The 15,562-nt window shown below is 44.8% G+C and overlaps 1 protein-coding gene across 4 annotated transcripts in view; it reads right to left on the bottom strand.

The window, feature by feature from the left end:
• Positions 1–15,562, bottom strand: part of LOC110534415 (glutamate receptor ionotropic, kainate 5) — a 162,928-nt gene that overhangs the window by 120,788 nt on the left and 26,578 nt on the right. For all 4 annotated transcript variants that reach the window (XM_036941605.1, XM_036941615.1, XM_036941619.1 and 1 more), the window contains exon 3: positions 11,079–13,171. The gene's annotated coding sequence lies outside the window, so the exon portion shown is untranslated. The remainder of the gene's footprint in view (positions 1–11,078; positions 13,172–15,562) is intronic.

The raw sequence follows: 15,562 nt of genomic DNA, 5'->3' as shown, positions 1-15,562 counted from the left end.
TCACCACCAGACCAAACCTGGGGCCCTGGTGATAAACTCTAATACTATGACTAATTCCACCACCAGACCAAACCTGGGGCCCTGGTAATAAACTCTAATACTATGACTAATTCCACCACCAGACCAAACCTGTACCCCTGGTCAAAAACTCTAATACTTCTTCTACTACTGTCAACACACCCCTCGACCTGGGGCCATGGCTATAAACTCTAACTCTACTACTATCACAACCAGACCAAACCTGGGGCCCTGGTAATAAACTCTAATACTATGACTAATTCCACCACCAGACCAAACCTGTACCCCTGGTCATAAACTCTAATACTTATTCTACTACTGTCAACACCACACTCAACCTGGGGCCATGGCTATAAACTCTAACTCTACTACTATCACAACCAGACCAAACCTGGGGCCCTGGTAATAAACTCTAATACTATGACTAATTCCACCACCAGACCAAACCTGTACCCCTGGTCATAAACTCTAATACTTATTCTACTACTGTCAACACCACACTCAACCTGGGGCCATGGCTATAAACTCTAACTCTACTACTATCACAACCAGACGAAACCTGGGGCCCTGGTTATACACTCTAACTCTACTACTATCACCACCAGACCAAACCTGGGGCCTTGGTTATAAACTCCAACTCTACTACTATCACAACCAGACCAAACCTGGGGCCCTGGTAATAAACTCTAACTCTACTACTATCACCACCACACCAAAGCTGGGGCCCTGGTAATAAACTCTAACTCTACTACAATCACCACCAGACCAAACCTGGGGCCCTGGTAATAAACTCTAATACTATGACTAATTCCACCACCAGACCAAACCTGGGGCCCTGGTAATAAACTCTAATACTATGACTAATTCCACCACCAGACCAAACCTGTACCCCTGGTCATAAACTCTAATACTTATTCTACTACTGTCAACACCACACTCAACCTGGGGCCATGGCTATAAACTCTAACTCTACTACTATCACAACCAGACCAAACCTGGGGCCCTGGTAATACACTCTAACTCTACTACTATCACCACCAGACCAAACCTGGGGCCCTGGTAATAAACTCTAATACTATGACTAATTCCACCACCAGACCAAACCTGTACCCCTGGTCATAAACTCTAATACTTCTTCTACTACTGTCAACACACCCCTCGACCTGGAGCCATGGCTATAAACTCTAACTCTACTACTATCACAACCAGACCAAACCTGGGGCCCTGGTAATAAACTCTAATACTATGACTAATTCCACCACCAGACCAAACCTGTACCCCTGGTCATAAACTCTAATACTTATTCTACTACTGTCAACACACCCCTCGACCTGGGGCCATGGCTATAAACTCTAACTCTACTACTATCACAACCAGACGAAACCTGGGGCCCTGGTAATACACTCTAACTCTACTACTATCACCACCAGACCAAACCTGGGGCCCTGGTTATAAACTCCAACTCTACTACTATCACAACCAGACCAAACCTGGGGCCCTGGTAATAAACTCTAACTCTACTACTATCACCACCACACCAAAGCTGGGGCCCTGGTAATAAACTCTAACTCTACTACAATCACCACCAGACCAAACCTGGGGCCCTGGTTATAAACTCTAATACTACTACTATCACCACCAGACAAAATCTGGGGCCCTGGCTATGAACTCTAATACTACTACTATCATCACCAGACAAAATCTGGGGCCCTGGCTATGAACTCTAATACTACTACAACTATCACCACCAGACAAAATCTGGGGCCCTGGCTATGAACTCTAATACTACTACAACTATCACCACCAGACAAAACCTGGGTCTCTGTTAATAAACTCTAATTCTACCACTATTATCACCTCCAGACCAAACCTTGGGCCCTGGTTAAAAGCTCTATAACTACTACTATGATCACCACCAAACACAAACCTGGGGCCTTGGCTATAAACTCAAATACTGCTACTACTTTCACCACCAGACCAAACCTTGAGAGCATGGTTATAAACTCTACTACAATCACTGCTATCACCACCAGAGCAAACCTGGGGCCCTGGTTATAAACTCTAATACTACTACAACTATCACCACCAGACCAAACCTGGTGCCCTGGTTATAAACTCTAATACATCTACTACCATCACCACCAGACCAAACCTGGGGGCTATGGATATAAACTCTAATACAACTATTATTATCACCACCAGACCAAACCTGGGGCCCTGGTTATCAAGTCTAATACTAATACTCTCACCACCAGACCAAACCTGGGGCCCTGGTTATAAACTCTAATACTACAACCACGATCAGAACCAGACCAAACCTGGAAACCTGGTTACAAACTCCAATACTACTACCACTATCACCAACAGACCAAACCTGGGACTCTGTTAATAAACTATAATACTTCTACTACACTCCTCACCAGACCAAACCTGAGGCCCTGGCTGTAAACTCTAGTACAACTACTACACTCCTCACCAGACCAAACCTGGGGCCCTGTTTATAAACTCTAATACTTCTACTACTCTCACCACCAGACCAAACCTGAGGCCCTGGCTGTAAACTCTAGTACAACTACTACACTCCTCACCAGACCTAACCTGGGGCCCTGGACATAAACTCTAAAACTATTACTACTATCACCACAAGACCAAACCTGAGGCCATGGCTATAAACTCTAATAATACTACTACAATCAGAACCAGACCAAACCTGGGAACCTGGTTATAATCTCCAATACTACTACTACCATCACAACTAGACCAAACCTGGGGCCCTGGTTATAAACTCTAATACTACTACTATCACCACCGGATCAAACCTGAGGCCCTGGCTGTAAACTCTAGTACAACTACTAAACTCCTCACCAGACCAAACCTGGGGCCCTGTTTATAAACTCTAATACTTCTACTACTCTCACCACCAGACCAAACCTGAGGCCCTGGCTGTAAACTCTAGTACAACTACTACACTCCTCACCAGACCTAACCTGGGGCCCTGGACATAAACTCTAAAACTATTACTACTATCACCACAAGACCAAACCTGAGGCCATGGCTATAAACTCTAATAATACTACTACAATCAGAACCAGACCAAACCTGGGAACCTGGTTATAATCTCCAATACTACTACTACCATCACAACCAGACCAAACCTGGGGCCCTGGTTATAAACTCTAATACTACTACTTTCACCACCGGACCAAACCTGGGGCCCTGGTTATAAACTTCTAATACTACTACTACGATCACCACCAAACCAAACCTTGTGCCCTGGCAATAAACTCTAATACTGCTACTACTTTCACCACCAGACCAAATCTGGGACCCTGGTTATAAACTCTAATACTACTACTACTATCACCACCACACTTAACCTGGTGCCCTGGTTATAAACTCTAATACTACTACTACGATCACCACCAAACCAAACCTTGTGCCCTGGTTATAAACTCTAATACTACTACTATTATCACCACCAGACGAAACCTGGGTCTCTGTTAATAAACTCTAATTCTACCACTATTATCACCACCAGACGAAACCTGGGTCTCTGTTAATAAACTCTAATTCTACCACTATTATCACCACCAGACCAAACCTTGGGCCCTGGTTAAAAGCTCTAAAACTACTACTATGATCACCACCAAACACAAACCTGGGGCCCTGGCTATAAACTCAAATACTGCTACTACTTTCACCACCAGACCAAACCTGGTGCCCTGGTTATAAACTCTAATACATCTACTACTTTCACCACCAGACCAAACCTGGTGCCCTGGTTATAAACTCTAATACATCTACTACTATCACCACCAGACCAAACCTGGGGAGACTGGATATAACTCTAATACATCTACTACTTTCACCACCAGACCAAACCTGGGGCCCTGGCTATAAACTCAAATACTGCTACTTCTTTCACCACCAGACCAAACCTGGTGCCCTGGTTATAAACTCAAATACTGCTACTACTTTCACCACCAGACCAAACCTTGGGCCCTGGTTAAAAGCTCTAAAACTACTACTATGATCACCACCAAACACAAACCTTGGGCCCTGGCTATAAACTCAAATACTGCTACTTCTTTCACCACCAGACCAAACCTTGGGCCCTGGTTAAAAGCTCTAAAACTACTACTATGATCACCACCAAACACAAACCTTGGGCCCTGGCTATAAACTCAAATACTGCTACTACTTTCACCACCAGACCAAACCTTGAGAGCATGGTTATAAACTCTACTACAATCACTGCTATCACCACCAGAGCAAACCTGGGGCCCTGGTTATAAACTCTAATACTACTACAACTATCACCACCAGACCAAACCTGGGGAGACTGGATATAAACTCTAATGCTATTATTACTATCACCACCGTACCAAACCTGAGGCATCTGTTATAGACTCTAATACTAGTACTACAATCAACCCCTAACCAATACTGGTGCCCTGGTTATAAACCCTAATACTACCTCTACTTTCACCACCAGACCAAACCTGGGGCCCTGGTCATAAACTCTAAATTTACTACTACTACTATCACTACAAAAAAACAAACCTCAGGCCCTGGCTATAAATTCTAATACTGGTACTACATTCACTACCAGACCAAAACTGGAGAGCATGGTTATAAACCCTAATACTACTGCTATCACCACCAGACCAAACCTGGGGCCCTGGTGATAAACTCTAATACTATGACTAATTCCACCACCAGACCAAACCTGGGGCCCTGGTAATAAACTCTAATACTATGACTAATTCCACCACCAGACCAAACCTGTACCCCTGGTCAAAAACTCTAATACTTCTTCTACTACTGTCAACACACCCCTCGACCTGGGGCCATGGCTATAAACTCTAACTCTACTACTATCACAACCAGACCAAACCTGGGGCCCTGGTAATAAACTCTAATACTATGACTAATTCCACCACCAGACCAAACCTGTACCCCTGGTCATAAACTCTAATACTTATTCTACTACTGTCAACACCACACTCAACCTGGGGCCATGGCTATAAACTCTAACTCTACTACTATCACAACCAGACGAAACCTGGGGCCCTGGTTATACACTCTAACTCTACTACTATCACCACCAGACCAAACCTGGGGCCTTGGTTATAAACTCCAACTCTACTACTATCACAACCAGACCAAACCTGGGGCCCTGGTAATAAACTCTAACTCTACTACTATCACCACCACACCAAAGCTGGGGCCCTGGTAATAAACTCTAACTCTACTACAATCACCACCAGACCAAACCTGGGGCCCTGGTAATAAACTCTAATACTATGACTAATTCCACCACCAGACCAAACCTGGGGCCCTGGTAATAAACTCTAATACTATGACTAATTCCACCACCAGACCAAACCTGTACCCCTGGTCATAAACTCTAATACTTATTCTACTACTGTCAACACCACACTCAACCTGGGGCCATGGCTATAAACTCTAACTCTACTACTATCACAACCAGACCAAACCTGGGGCCCTGGTAATACACTCTAACTCTACTACTATCACCACCAGACCAAACCTGGGGCCCTGGTAATAAACTCTAATACTATGACTAATTCCACCACCAGACCAAACCTGTACCCCTGGTCATAAACTCTAATACTTCTTCTACTACTGTCAACACACCCCTCGACCTGGAGCCATGGCTATAAACTCTAACTCTACTACTATCACAACCAGACCAAACCTGGGGCCCTGGTAATAAACTCTAATACTATGACTAATTCCACCACCAGACCAAACCTGTACCCCTGGTCATAAACTCTAATACTTATTCTACTACTGTCAACACACCCCTCGACCTGGGGCCATGGCTATAAACTCTAACTCTACTACTATCACAACCAGACGAAACCTGGGGCCCTGGTAATACACTCTAACTCTACTACTATCACCACCAGACCAAACCTGGGGCCCTGGTTATAAACTCCAACTCTACTACTATCACAACCAGACCAAACCTGGGGCCCTGGTAATAAACTCTAACTCTACTACTATCACCACCACACCAAAGCTGGGGCCCTGGTAATAAACTCTAACTCTACTACAATCACCACCAGACCAAACCTGGGGCCCTGGTTATAAACTCTAATACTACTACTATCACCACCAGACAAAATCTGGGGCCCTGGCTATGAACTCTAATACTACTACTATCATCACCAGACAAAATCTGGGGCCCTGGCTATGAACTCTAATACTACTACAACTATCACCACCAGACAAAATCTGGGGCCCTGGCTATGAACTCTAATACTACTACAACTATCACCACCAGACAAAACCTGGGTCTCTGTTAATAAACTCTAATTCTACCACTATTATCACCTCCAGACCAAACCTTGGGCCCTGGTTAAAAGCTCTATAACTACTACTATGATCACCACCAAACACAAACCTGGGGCCTTGGCTATAAACTCAAATACTGCTACTACTTTCACCACCAGACCAAACCTTGAGAGCATGGTTATAAACTCTACTACAATCACTGCTATCACCACCAGAGCAAACCTGGGGCCCTGGTTATAAACTCTAATACTACTACAACTATCACCACCAGACCAAACCTGGTGCCCTGGTTATAAACTCTAATACATCTACTACCATCACCACCAGACCAAACCTGGGGGCTATGGATATAAACTCTAATACAACTATTATTATCACCACCAGACCAAACCTGGGGCCCTGGTTATCAAGTCTAATACTAATACTCTCACCACCAGACCAAACCTGGGGCCCTGGTTATAAACTCTAATACTACAACCACGATCAGAACCAGACCAAACCTGGAAACCTGGTTACAAACTCCAATACTACTACCACTATCACCAACAGACCAAACCTGGGACTCTGTTAATAAACTATAATACTTCTACTACACTCCTCACCAGACCAAACCTGAGGCCCTGGCTGTAAACTCTAGTACAACTACTACACTCCTCACCAGACCAAACCTGGGGCCCTGTTTATAAACTCTAATACTTCTACTACTCTCACCACCAGACCAAACCTGAGGCCCTGGCTGTAAACTCTAGTACAACTACTACACTCCTCACCAGACCTAACCTGGGGCCCTGGACATAAACTCTAAAACTATTACTACTATCACCACAAGACCAAACCTGAGGCCATGGCTATAAACTCTAATAATACTACTACAATCAGAACCAGACCAAACCTGGGAACCTGGTTATAATCTCCAATACTACTACTACCATCACAACTAGACCAAACCTGGGGCCCTGGTTATAAACTCTAATACTACTACTATCACCACCGGATCAAACCTGAGGCCCTGGCTGTAAACTCTAGTACAACTACTAAACTCCTCACCAGACCAAACCTGGGGCCCTGTTTATAAACTCTAATACTTCTACTACTCTCACCACCAGACCAAACCTGAGGCCCTGGCTGTAAACTCTAGTACAACTACTACACTCCTCACCAGACCTAACCTGGGGCCCTGGACATAAACTCTAAAACTATTACTACTATCACCACAAGACCAAACCTGAGGCCATGGCTATAAACTCTAATAATACTACTACAATCAGAACCAGACCAAACCTGGGAACCTGGTTATAATCTCCAATACTACTACTACCATCACAACTAGACCAAACCTGGGGCCCTGGTTATAAACTCTAATACTACTACTATCACCACCAGATCAAACCTGGGGCCCTGGTTATAATCTCCAATACTACTACTACCATCACAACCAGACCAAACCTGGGGCCCTGGTTATAAACTATAATACTATTACTATCACCACCAGACCAAACCTGGGGCCCTGGTTATAAACTCTAATACTACTATTATCACCACCACAAACCTGGGGCACAGTTTATAAACTCTAATACTGCTAATATCACAACCGGACCAGACCTGGGGCCCTGGTTTTAAACTCTAATACCACTATCACAACCAGACCAAACCTGAGGCATTTGTTATAAACTCTATTACTTCTACTATTATCACCACCAGATCAAACCTGGGGCCCTGGTTATAAACTCTAATACACCTACTACTATCACCACCAGACCAAACCTGGGGCCCTGTTTATAAACTCTAATACTACAGCCACGATCAGAACCAGACCAAACCTGGAAACCTGGTTACAAACTCCAATACTACTACCACTATCACCAACAGACCAAACCTGGTGCACTGATTGTAAACACTACTACTACTATCACCACCAGACCTAACCTGGTGCACTGATTGTAAACACTACTACTATCACCACCAGACATGCCTGTCAACTATGTTAGAAGGATCAGTTAATGCTACAGCATCCATCCAATCTAAAATAAAGCATTTATCCCATAAGGGATCCAAAAGAATGAAGCCTTGGTCTTAACTACGTGTCACTGTATACATGTCAAACCACGTGCCAACCTAGTTACAGTACATAACACTGTCAGAAGTGAGAGGTACAAGGGTATATGGTCACATGTCAGTTGTTATGACAGCATTGTGTAGGCATTATACAGTGCATTCAGAAAGTATTCAGAGCCCTTGACTTTTTCCACATTTTGTTACTTTTCAGCCTAATTCTAAAATGTACTAAATAAAGCAATCGGGGAAGAAGGGCCTTGGTCAGGAAGGTGACTGACAGAGCTCCAGAGTTCCTCTATGGAGATGGGAGAAGCTTCCAGAAGGACAACCATCTCTGCAGCCCTCCACCAATCAGGCCTTTATGGGAGAGTAACCAGACGGAAGCCACTCCTCAGTAAAAGGCACATGACAGCCCGCTTGGAGTCACCTAAAGGACTCTCAGGCCATGAGAAACAAGATTCTCTGGTCTGATGAAATCAAGATTGAACTCTTTGGCCTGAATGCCAAACGTCACATCTGGAGGAAACCTGGCAACATCCCTATGGTGAAGCATGTTGATGGCAGCATCATGCTGTGGGGATGTTTTTCAGCGGCAGGGACTGGGAGACTAGTCAGGATCGAGGGTAAGATGAACGAAGCAAAGAACAGAGAGATCCTTGATGAAAACCTTCTCCAGAGCGCTCAGGACAGACTGGGGAGAAGGTTCACCTTCCAAAAGAACAATGATTCTAACCACATAGCCAAGACAACGCAGGAGTGGCTTCGGGACAAGTCTCTGAATGTCCTTGAGTGGCCCAGCCAGAGCCCGGACTTGAACCTGAGCGAACATCTCTGGAGAGACCTGAAAATAATTGTGCAGTGACTATCCCCACCCAACCTGACAGAGTTTTAGAGGATCTGTGGAGAAGAATGGAAGAAACACCCCAAATACAGGTGTGTCAAACAGGTGTGTCATACCCAAGAAGACTCAAGGCTGTGATATCTGCCAAAGATGCTTCAACAAAGTACTGAGTAAAGGGTCTGAATACTGTAAATGTTTAAAAATAATCATATTTGCCAACATTTCTAAAAACCTGTTTTTGCTTTGTCATTATGGCGTATTGTGTGTAGATTAATGAGGGGAGATAAACAATTTAATCCATTTTTGAATAAGGCTATAACGTAACAAAATGTGGAAAAAGTCAAGGGGTCTGAATACTTTCCGAATGCACTGTATATAAAGCCATTATGACATCTGTTTCGCAACACACTGAAGCTCACTCCTCCTGCCCTCTCCAGCCTATTCTGGAGCAGAGAAAGGAAATCAGTGTTATGTTATCTCTGTGCTTCTGCAGTAATGGTATTATTTAGTCATCTTAATTCTCCTGGGCTGACCAACAGTGTGAACAATGCAGGGCCTTACTAAGCCCATCAGTGTGGTCCCATGAAGCAGAGGTCTTTTCCTGCTCCACAGACCCTACAGGCTCCTCTATCCCTCCACCTCGTTCCTTCTGCATCCCTCCATCTATTTATCCATCCTCCCTCTCTCCTTCTGTATATACCTCAGCCTCTTTCTCTCTTCCTCTCTCCCCTCCATCCCTCACCCACTCCATCATCTCTCTCTCTCTCTCTCTCTCTCTCTCTCTCTCTCTACCTCTCCCTCCCTCCTTCTCCTCTCTCTGTGGCGGGAGAGATTTGTGCGTGTAATGGCGTTATTCACAGTTCATTGGTCTGTTTGAAGGGACTATCTTGATTGAGCGTTTCCCAGTGCAGGGCAGGGCAGGGTGGATGGGGGACTGTATAAAGATGTGTTGGGAGCCTGTGGAGATGGATGGGCTATGGGAACATGGACACACAGTAGGGTGCTGCCATGTTTGTCAAGCCTATAATCTAAAGACAACATTGTAAACTGGAAACAATGGCACACACAAGAGGGAAACTGACACTATACACACTCTTGAAGCATGCAGGAGATATTTTAGCTCTTTGAGAGGCTCAGTCTTTTGGAAATATTGGACATAGAAACAGCAGGCTAGCACAGATGAGTGAAATTGATAGTAAACTGGACACTGGAAAGCAAGTGGATAAGCCCCAGAGCTAGCCAGAAAGAGAAAAACAGAATCAATCACGCTCTCGCTCGCTTTCTCTCTCTCTCTTCTCTCTCTCCCCCCACCCTCCCTCACACCTTACCCCCCCCCCCCCCCTCTCCTCACCCTCTGTCTCTCTCCCTCTCTCTCTTCTCTCCACATTCTGGTCTTCATCTTTCTCTCTCTCTAATAAATGCATGCACTGACAAAGAACCCAAAACTGCTCTGAGAAGCAGTTTACACTTCACTAATTAGTCCAAATGAACCCCAGGCAGACTTACAGTAGACGCTCACACATCACACACACAAAAACAACACATACACATAAATGCAGTTTCTACTCTCACACCACTCTGATTCTGCTGCAACTCTTACACACACACACACACACACACACACACACACACACACACACACACACACACGAAGTGCCTCCACCTGAGGCAGAAAAGGCAACCAGAGTCGCGTCGCTTTGAAGGCAGTGTAAAACCAACGCTGCAGAAAAATGCTATGGCTGGGAAACGGAGCATGATATTAACTAAGCACGGACAGACGATACATACATGTACATATAAACAGTCACACACAACACAGGTGAAGAAGAGTCCTACTTACAGAATGAGTCAGACGATATCAGAAGCGGTGTACCATATATGTGTGTGGTAGCCAGTCAGCACAGCCCTCGATGGGCATGGAGATGGGAATCCACTGGTGGGGGGGTCAGGGACGAGGGGGGTGAGGTGAAGGGGATGCGTCTACCGCGGAGGGGGGACTTGTGGGGCTGTCACAGCATTCCGGATTGTTTCCGAGAAGGGGTGGGGGGCTGAGAGAGAGAGAGAGGACAAAGATGGAAGATTCCGGTACTTGAACTGTGATAGCTAGGCAACAATATTCCTTTTGGAGGTGAGGAGAAAAAGCAACAACTGAGGATAGAAAAAATCTTCAGACACCCTCAACAAAAGTAGAGAGTAAAAGACAGAAGGAGGAAAAGAAAAGGTATTGAGCTGTCTTCTTCCCTTTCTTTATCTCTCTCCCTCTCCTCAGTGGAGCTAGACGTGGAAGGAGCCTCTTGGTCAAATGAAACACGGGGGTTGAAAAATGTGTCTGTTTCAATCCAAAAGGGCCCCCCTCCTTCCCTTTCCTTCCCTCGTTTCCTTCCCTCTGGGCCGGCAGAAGGCCTCGACGGCTCCGAGTACCGTTGTCTAAATCCAATACCTCTCCCAGAAGAAGAGGGGGAAACACAAGAGAAAATGACAAGCAGATGAAGGGGATTTCAGACACCTGTTCTCTATCCCTCTCCTTTCCACTGTCTACTTTTTTCTTTCCTTCCCTCTCTCTCTCACTCTTGCTGTCACTACATCTATCTAACCTGTCCTTCCCTTCTAGTAGCAGTCCCCCTACCTGTTTGTTTGTTTCTGTCTAGTCTTGCCAGCAGAGGCTGAGGGGGATGCAGTCAGATCCTCTAATTGCTGCGTCGCTCGCTCTCAGTCCCCGTCAGGCAGACAGGCAGCACCAAACCCAACACAGGACTGACAGCTTCTCTCTTCTATACCCCTATCTCTCTCTCTCTCTCTCTCTCTCTCTCTCTCACACACACACACACACACAGTCTGGAATGACAATGACGACTGTCTGCTTGTAATGCTTGTTTATAATGACTCCCAGTTTACTGTCTGTCTGTCTGTTTATGAGCCATCCAGTTCCGGTCCAGGGGTGTACAGCGGGACCTTTTACCCTCCTCTAGTGCTCAGCTACCCCCCCGGTCAGAATTCTGCCTCTTTTTCTGCCTCTTCCATCGTGCAACCAAGCAGCCAACCAACCAATCAGCTTCCAGCGGATCTCAGACAGACAGGCTAAATTAGGCTGAGGCAGGACGTCTCTAGAAGGATTCTGACAAATCTCAGTTAATTATCTCGCTTTCTTTATCTCTTCTCTCTCTCTCTCTCTTTCTCTCTACCTGTTTCCCTATCTCCTTCTCTTCTCCGTTATCTCTCTCCTTCCTCGTTATCTATTCAGGGCAGTTTGTCCCTCTTCTCTCTCTGTCACCAAGGGAGGATCAGAAAGAATGGACTTGTTTCATAATATATTCCTCCTCAATGGATGAAGAGGTGGGGGGAAAGGTGGAAGACCAGAAAAAGTGAAAAGTGGAGGGGAAATTGTTCCTTTAAAAAATAAGCCCACAAACAAATCAGAAGGCGGGATTCCCAAGGGGGGACTGTCAACTACTTGGTTCTGCTGAGGAACCGGTCTGGAACAGACGCAGAACTTTGAAGTGAACAGAGTAAAGTCTCATAATCTAGACAGGATGTACAGCCGATAAATCCACCCGTGTACCACAATCCCATGTAGTTTTCTGGAGGAGCGTCACAGTTGAGTATTTCCTTCCATGGAGACACATCCCCCGAAGCTCAACGTCCTCTACAAGCTGTTACACTGGCATCAACACCCCAAACCTCTAGGTTTCATTAAATCCCATTGGATGCGGTTGTAATCAGAAGAGTGCATTGTACACATCTCTCACTGGAACAATTGTGGCACTGGTGGTTGTGCTCCTGGTGGGGGGGTCACTCTGCAGGGGTAGAGAGGTGGTCAGTATTGGGGTGCTGGATGCTAGCAGTTTGTCTTTATTTCCCATGGTGGGAACTGTGACTCCTGACTGACAAGGAAAGGATTCAGAAAGGTAGAGATAATTCCACTAGGTTTCAGCCCTGTAGGAGAGAGAGAAAGGCAGAGAGAGGGAGAGAGAAAGAGAGAGCATGTGAGACTTGGTGACATTTGTGTCATTCTGGCTTATCACGCACGCATTCTCCTCGTCCGACTCAACTCTGCCTGTCTTCCTCCTGTCTAGTCTGTCCTTGTCACTCTTCCACTGACATTACCTTCCATTCCCCTCTTAACCTCTTCCCTTCCCTCATCTCTCTCTCTCTCTGCAGCTCAATCTCCCCCTTTACATCTATCTATCTTAGTTATCACAGTCTCCTCTCTCCTTTTTTCCCTGCTATCTTTCACATTCCCTCGATATATCTGTCCATCTTTCTATACAGCATCTGAGTGGATCTGTACTTTAATAAATCCTCTTAAGGATCCGCCCCTTATTTTCAATTTTCACCTAAAATGACATATCCAAAACTAACTGCCTGTAGCCCTGAAGCGAGGATATGCATATTCTTGGTACCATTTGAAAGGAAACACTTTGAAGTTTGTGGAAATGTGGAAGGAATGTAGGAGAATATAACACATTAGATCTGGTAAAAGATAATAAAAAGAAAAAACCAACAGTTGTTTTGTACCATCATCTTTGAAATGTAAGAGACAGGCCATAATGTATTATTCCAGCCCAGGTGTAATTTAGATTTTGGCCACTAGATGGCAGCAGGGTATGTGCAAAGTTGTTATTGATCCAATGAACCATTGCATTTCTGTTCAACATTTTGTACTGCCCAAATGTGCCAATTTTTTTTATTAATAACTTTTCATGTTCAAAACTGTGAACTCTCCTCAAACAATAGCATGGTATTCTTTCATTATAATAGCTACTGTAAATTGGAAAGTGCAGTTAAATTAACAAGAATTTAAGCTTCCTGTCTATGTCCTGGGAAATTGTCTTGTTACTTACAACCTCATGCTAATCGCGTTAGCCTACGTTAGCTCAACCGTCCCGCAGGGAGGGGACACACCGATCCTGAAGAAGTTTTAACGTGCCAGTCTCTCTCTCTATCTCGCTCTTTCACTCTCATTGTCACTCTCGCACTCGCTCTCTGTCTCTCTCTCTATCTCGCTCTTTCACTCCCATTCTCACTCTCGCACTCGCTCTCTGTCTCTCTCTATCTCGCTCTTTCACTCTCATTCTCACTCTCACACTCGCTCTCTGTCTCTCTCTCTATCTCGCTCTTTCACTCTCATTCTCACTCTCGCACTCGCTCTCTGTCTCTCTCTCTATCTCGCTCACACTTTCACTCTCATTCTCACGCTCGCTCTCTGTCTCTCTCTCTATCTCGCTCACACTTTCACTCTCATTCTCACTCTCACACTTGCTCTCTGTCTCTCTCTCGCTGCTCCTTAAAGGCAACAGCTAAAACCACAGTCCAGGAGAAAAACACTGTCTCCCCAACAGGCAAAAGTCCAAGATAAAAACCAAATAAAAATAGACATATACATATACAGCCAGGTTAAAACCACCTGTCTCCTCTCTCTACATATACAGCCAGGTTAAAACCACCTGTCTCCTCTCTCCACATATACAGCCAGGTTAAAACCACCTGTCTCCTCTCTCTACATATACAGTCAGGTTAAAACCACCTGTCTCCTCTCTCTACATATACAGTCAGGTTAAAACCACCTGTCTCCTCTCTCCACATATACAGCCATGTTAAAACCACCTGTCTCCTCTCTCTACATATACAGTCAGGTTAAAACCACTAACCATATACAGACATGTTTATATTTTAGTCATTTAGCAGACGCTCTAATCCAGAGCAATTTATAGTTAGTGTATTCATCTTAAAATAGCTAGGTGAGACAACCACATATATCTCAGTTATAGTAAGGGCATTTTTCCTACATACAGCCAAGATAAAGCCACTGTCTCTCCTTATACAATCCAGAATCAACCCTGGCTCTGCCCTATTCCTACCTAGCTTGCTTGCCAAATCTGCTACAGGTTTAGCCAACAATACCAAACATGCCAAAGCATGATAATGATAAAGCAGTTGGCTGAAGCAGAACCGATCTGGCTTCCAGGCAAAGTCTTACCGGTTCAGCTCAGATACTCAACTCTTTTGCCAGTTCATTTCACCAATTTTGTGGTCCGAGTCATCTTTGTATTCACATTGCTATGTTTAAATAGGAACCAAGATCTTTTTCCAACATTCACTCAACATTCACTCAATGCACTGCAGGACAAGCCATTCTATCAGAAGGTGTTATCGGACAGCTACTTACATTTTGGAAGCCAATAGATTGCATTTATTAAAGATGAGACATAATAATTGTAATCAGAACATACTATTAAAAAACCCTCAAACCCTCACACTACTGCAACAGCGTTGCCCCTGTCATAAACCCTCACACTAGACTACTGCAACAGTGTTTCCCCTGTC

Source organism: Oncorhynchus mykiss, chromosome 2, assembly GCF_013265735.2.
Source record: "Oncorhynchus mykiss isolate Arlee chromosome 2, USDA_OmykA_1.1, whole genome shotgun sequence".
NCBI classification, from domain to species: domain Eukaryota; kingdom Metazoa; phylum Chordata; class Actinopteri; order Salmoniformes; family Salmonidae; genus Oncorhynchus; species Oncorhynchus mykiss.
This window is presented reverse-complemented; position numbering and strand designations above follow the sequence as displayed.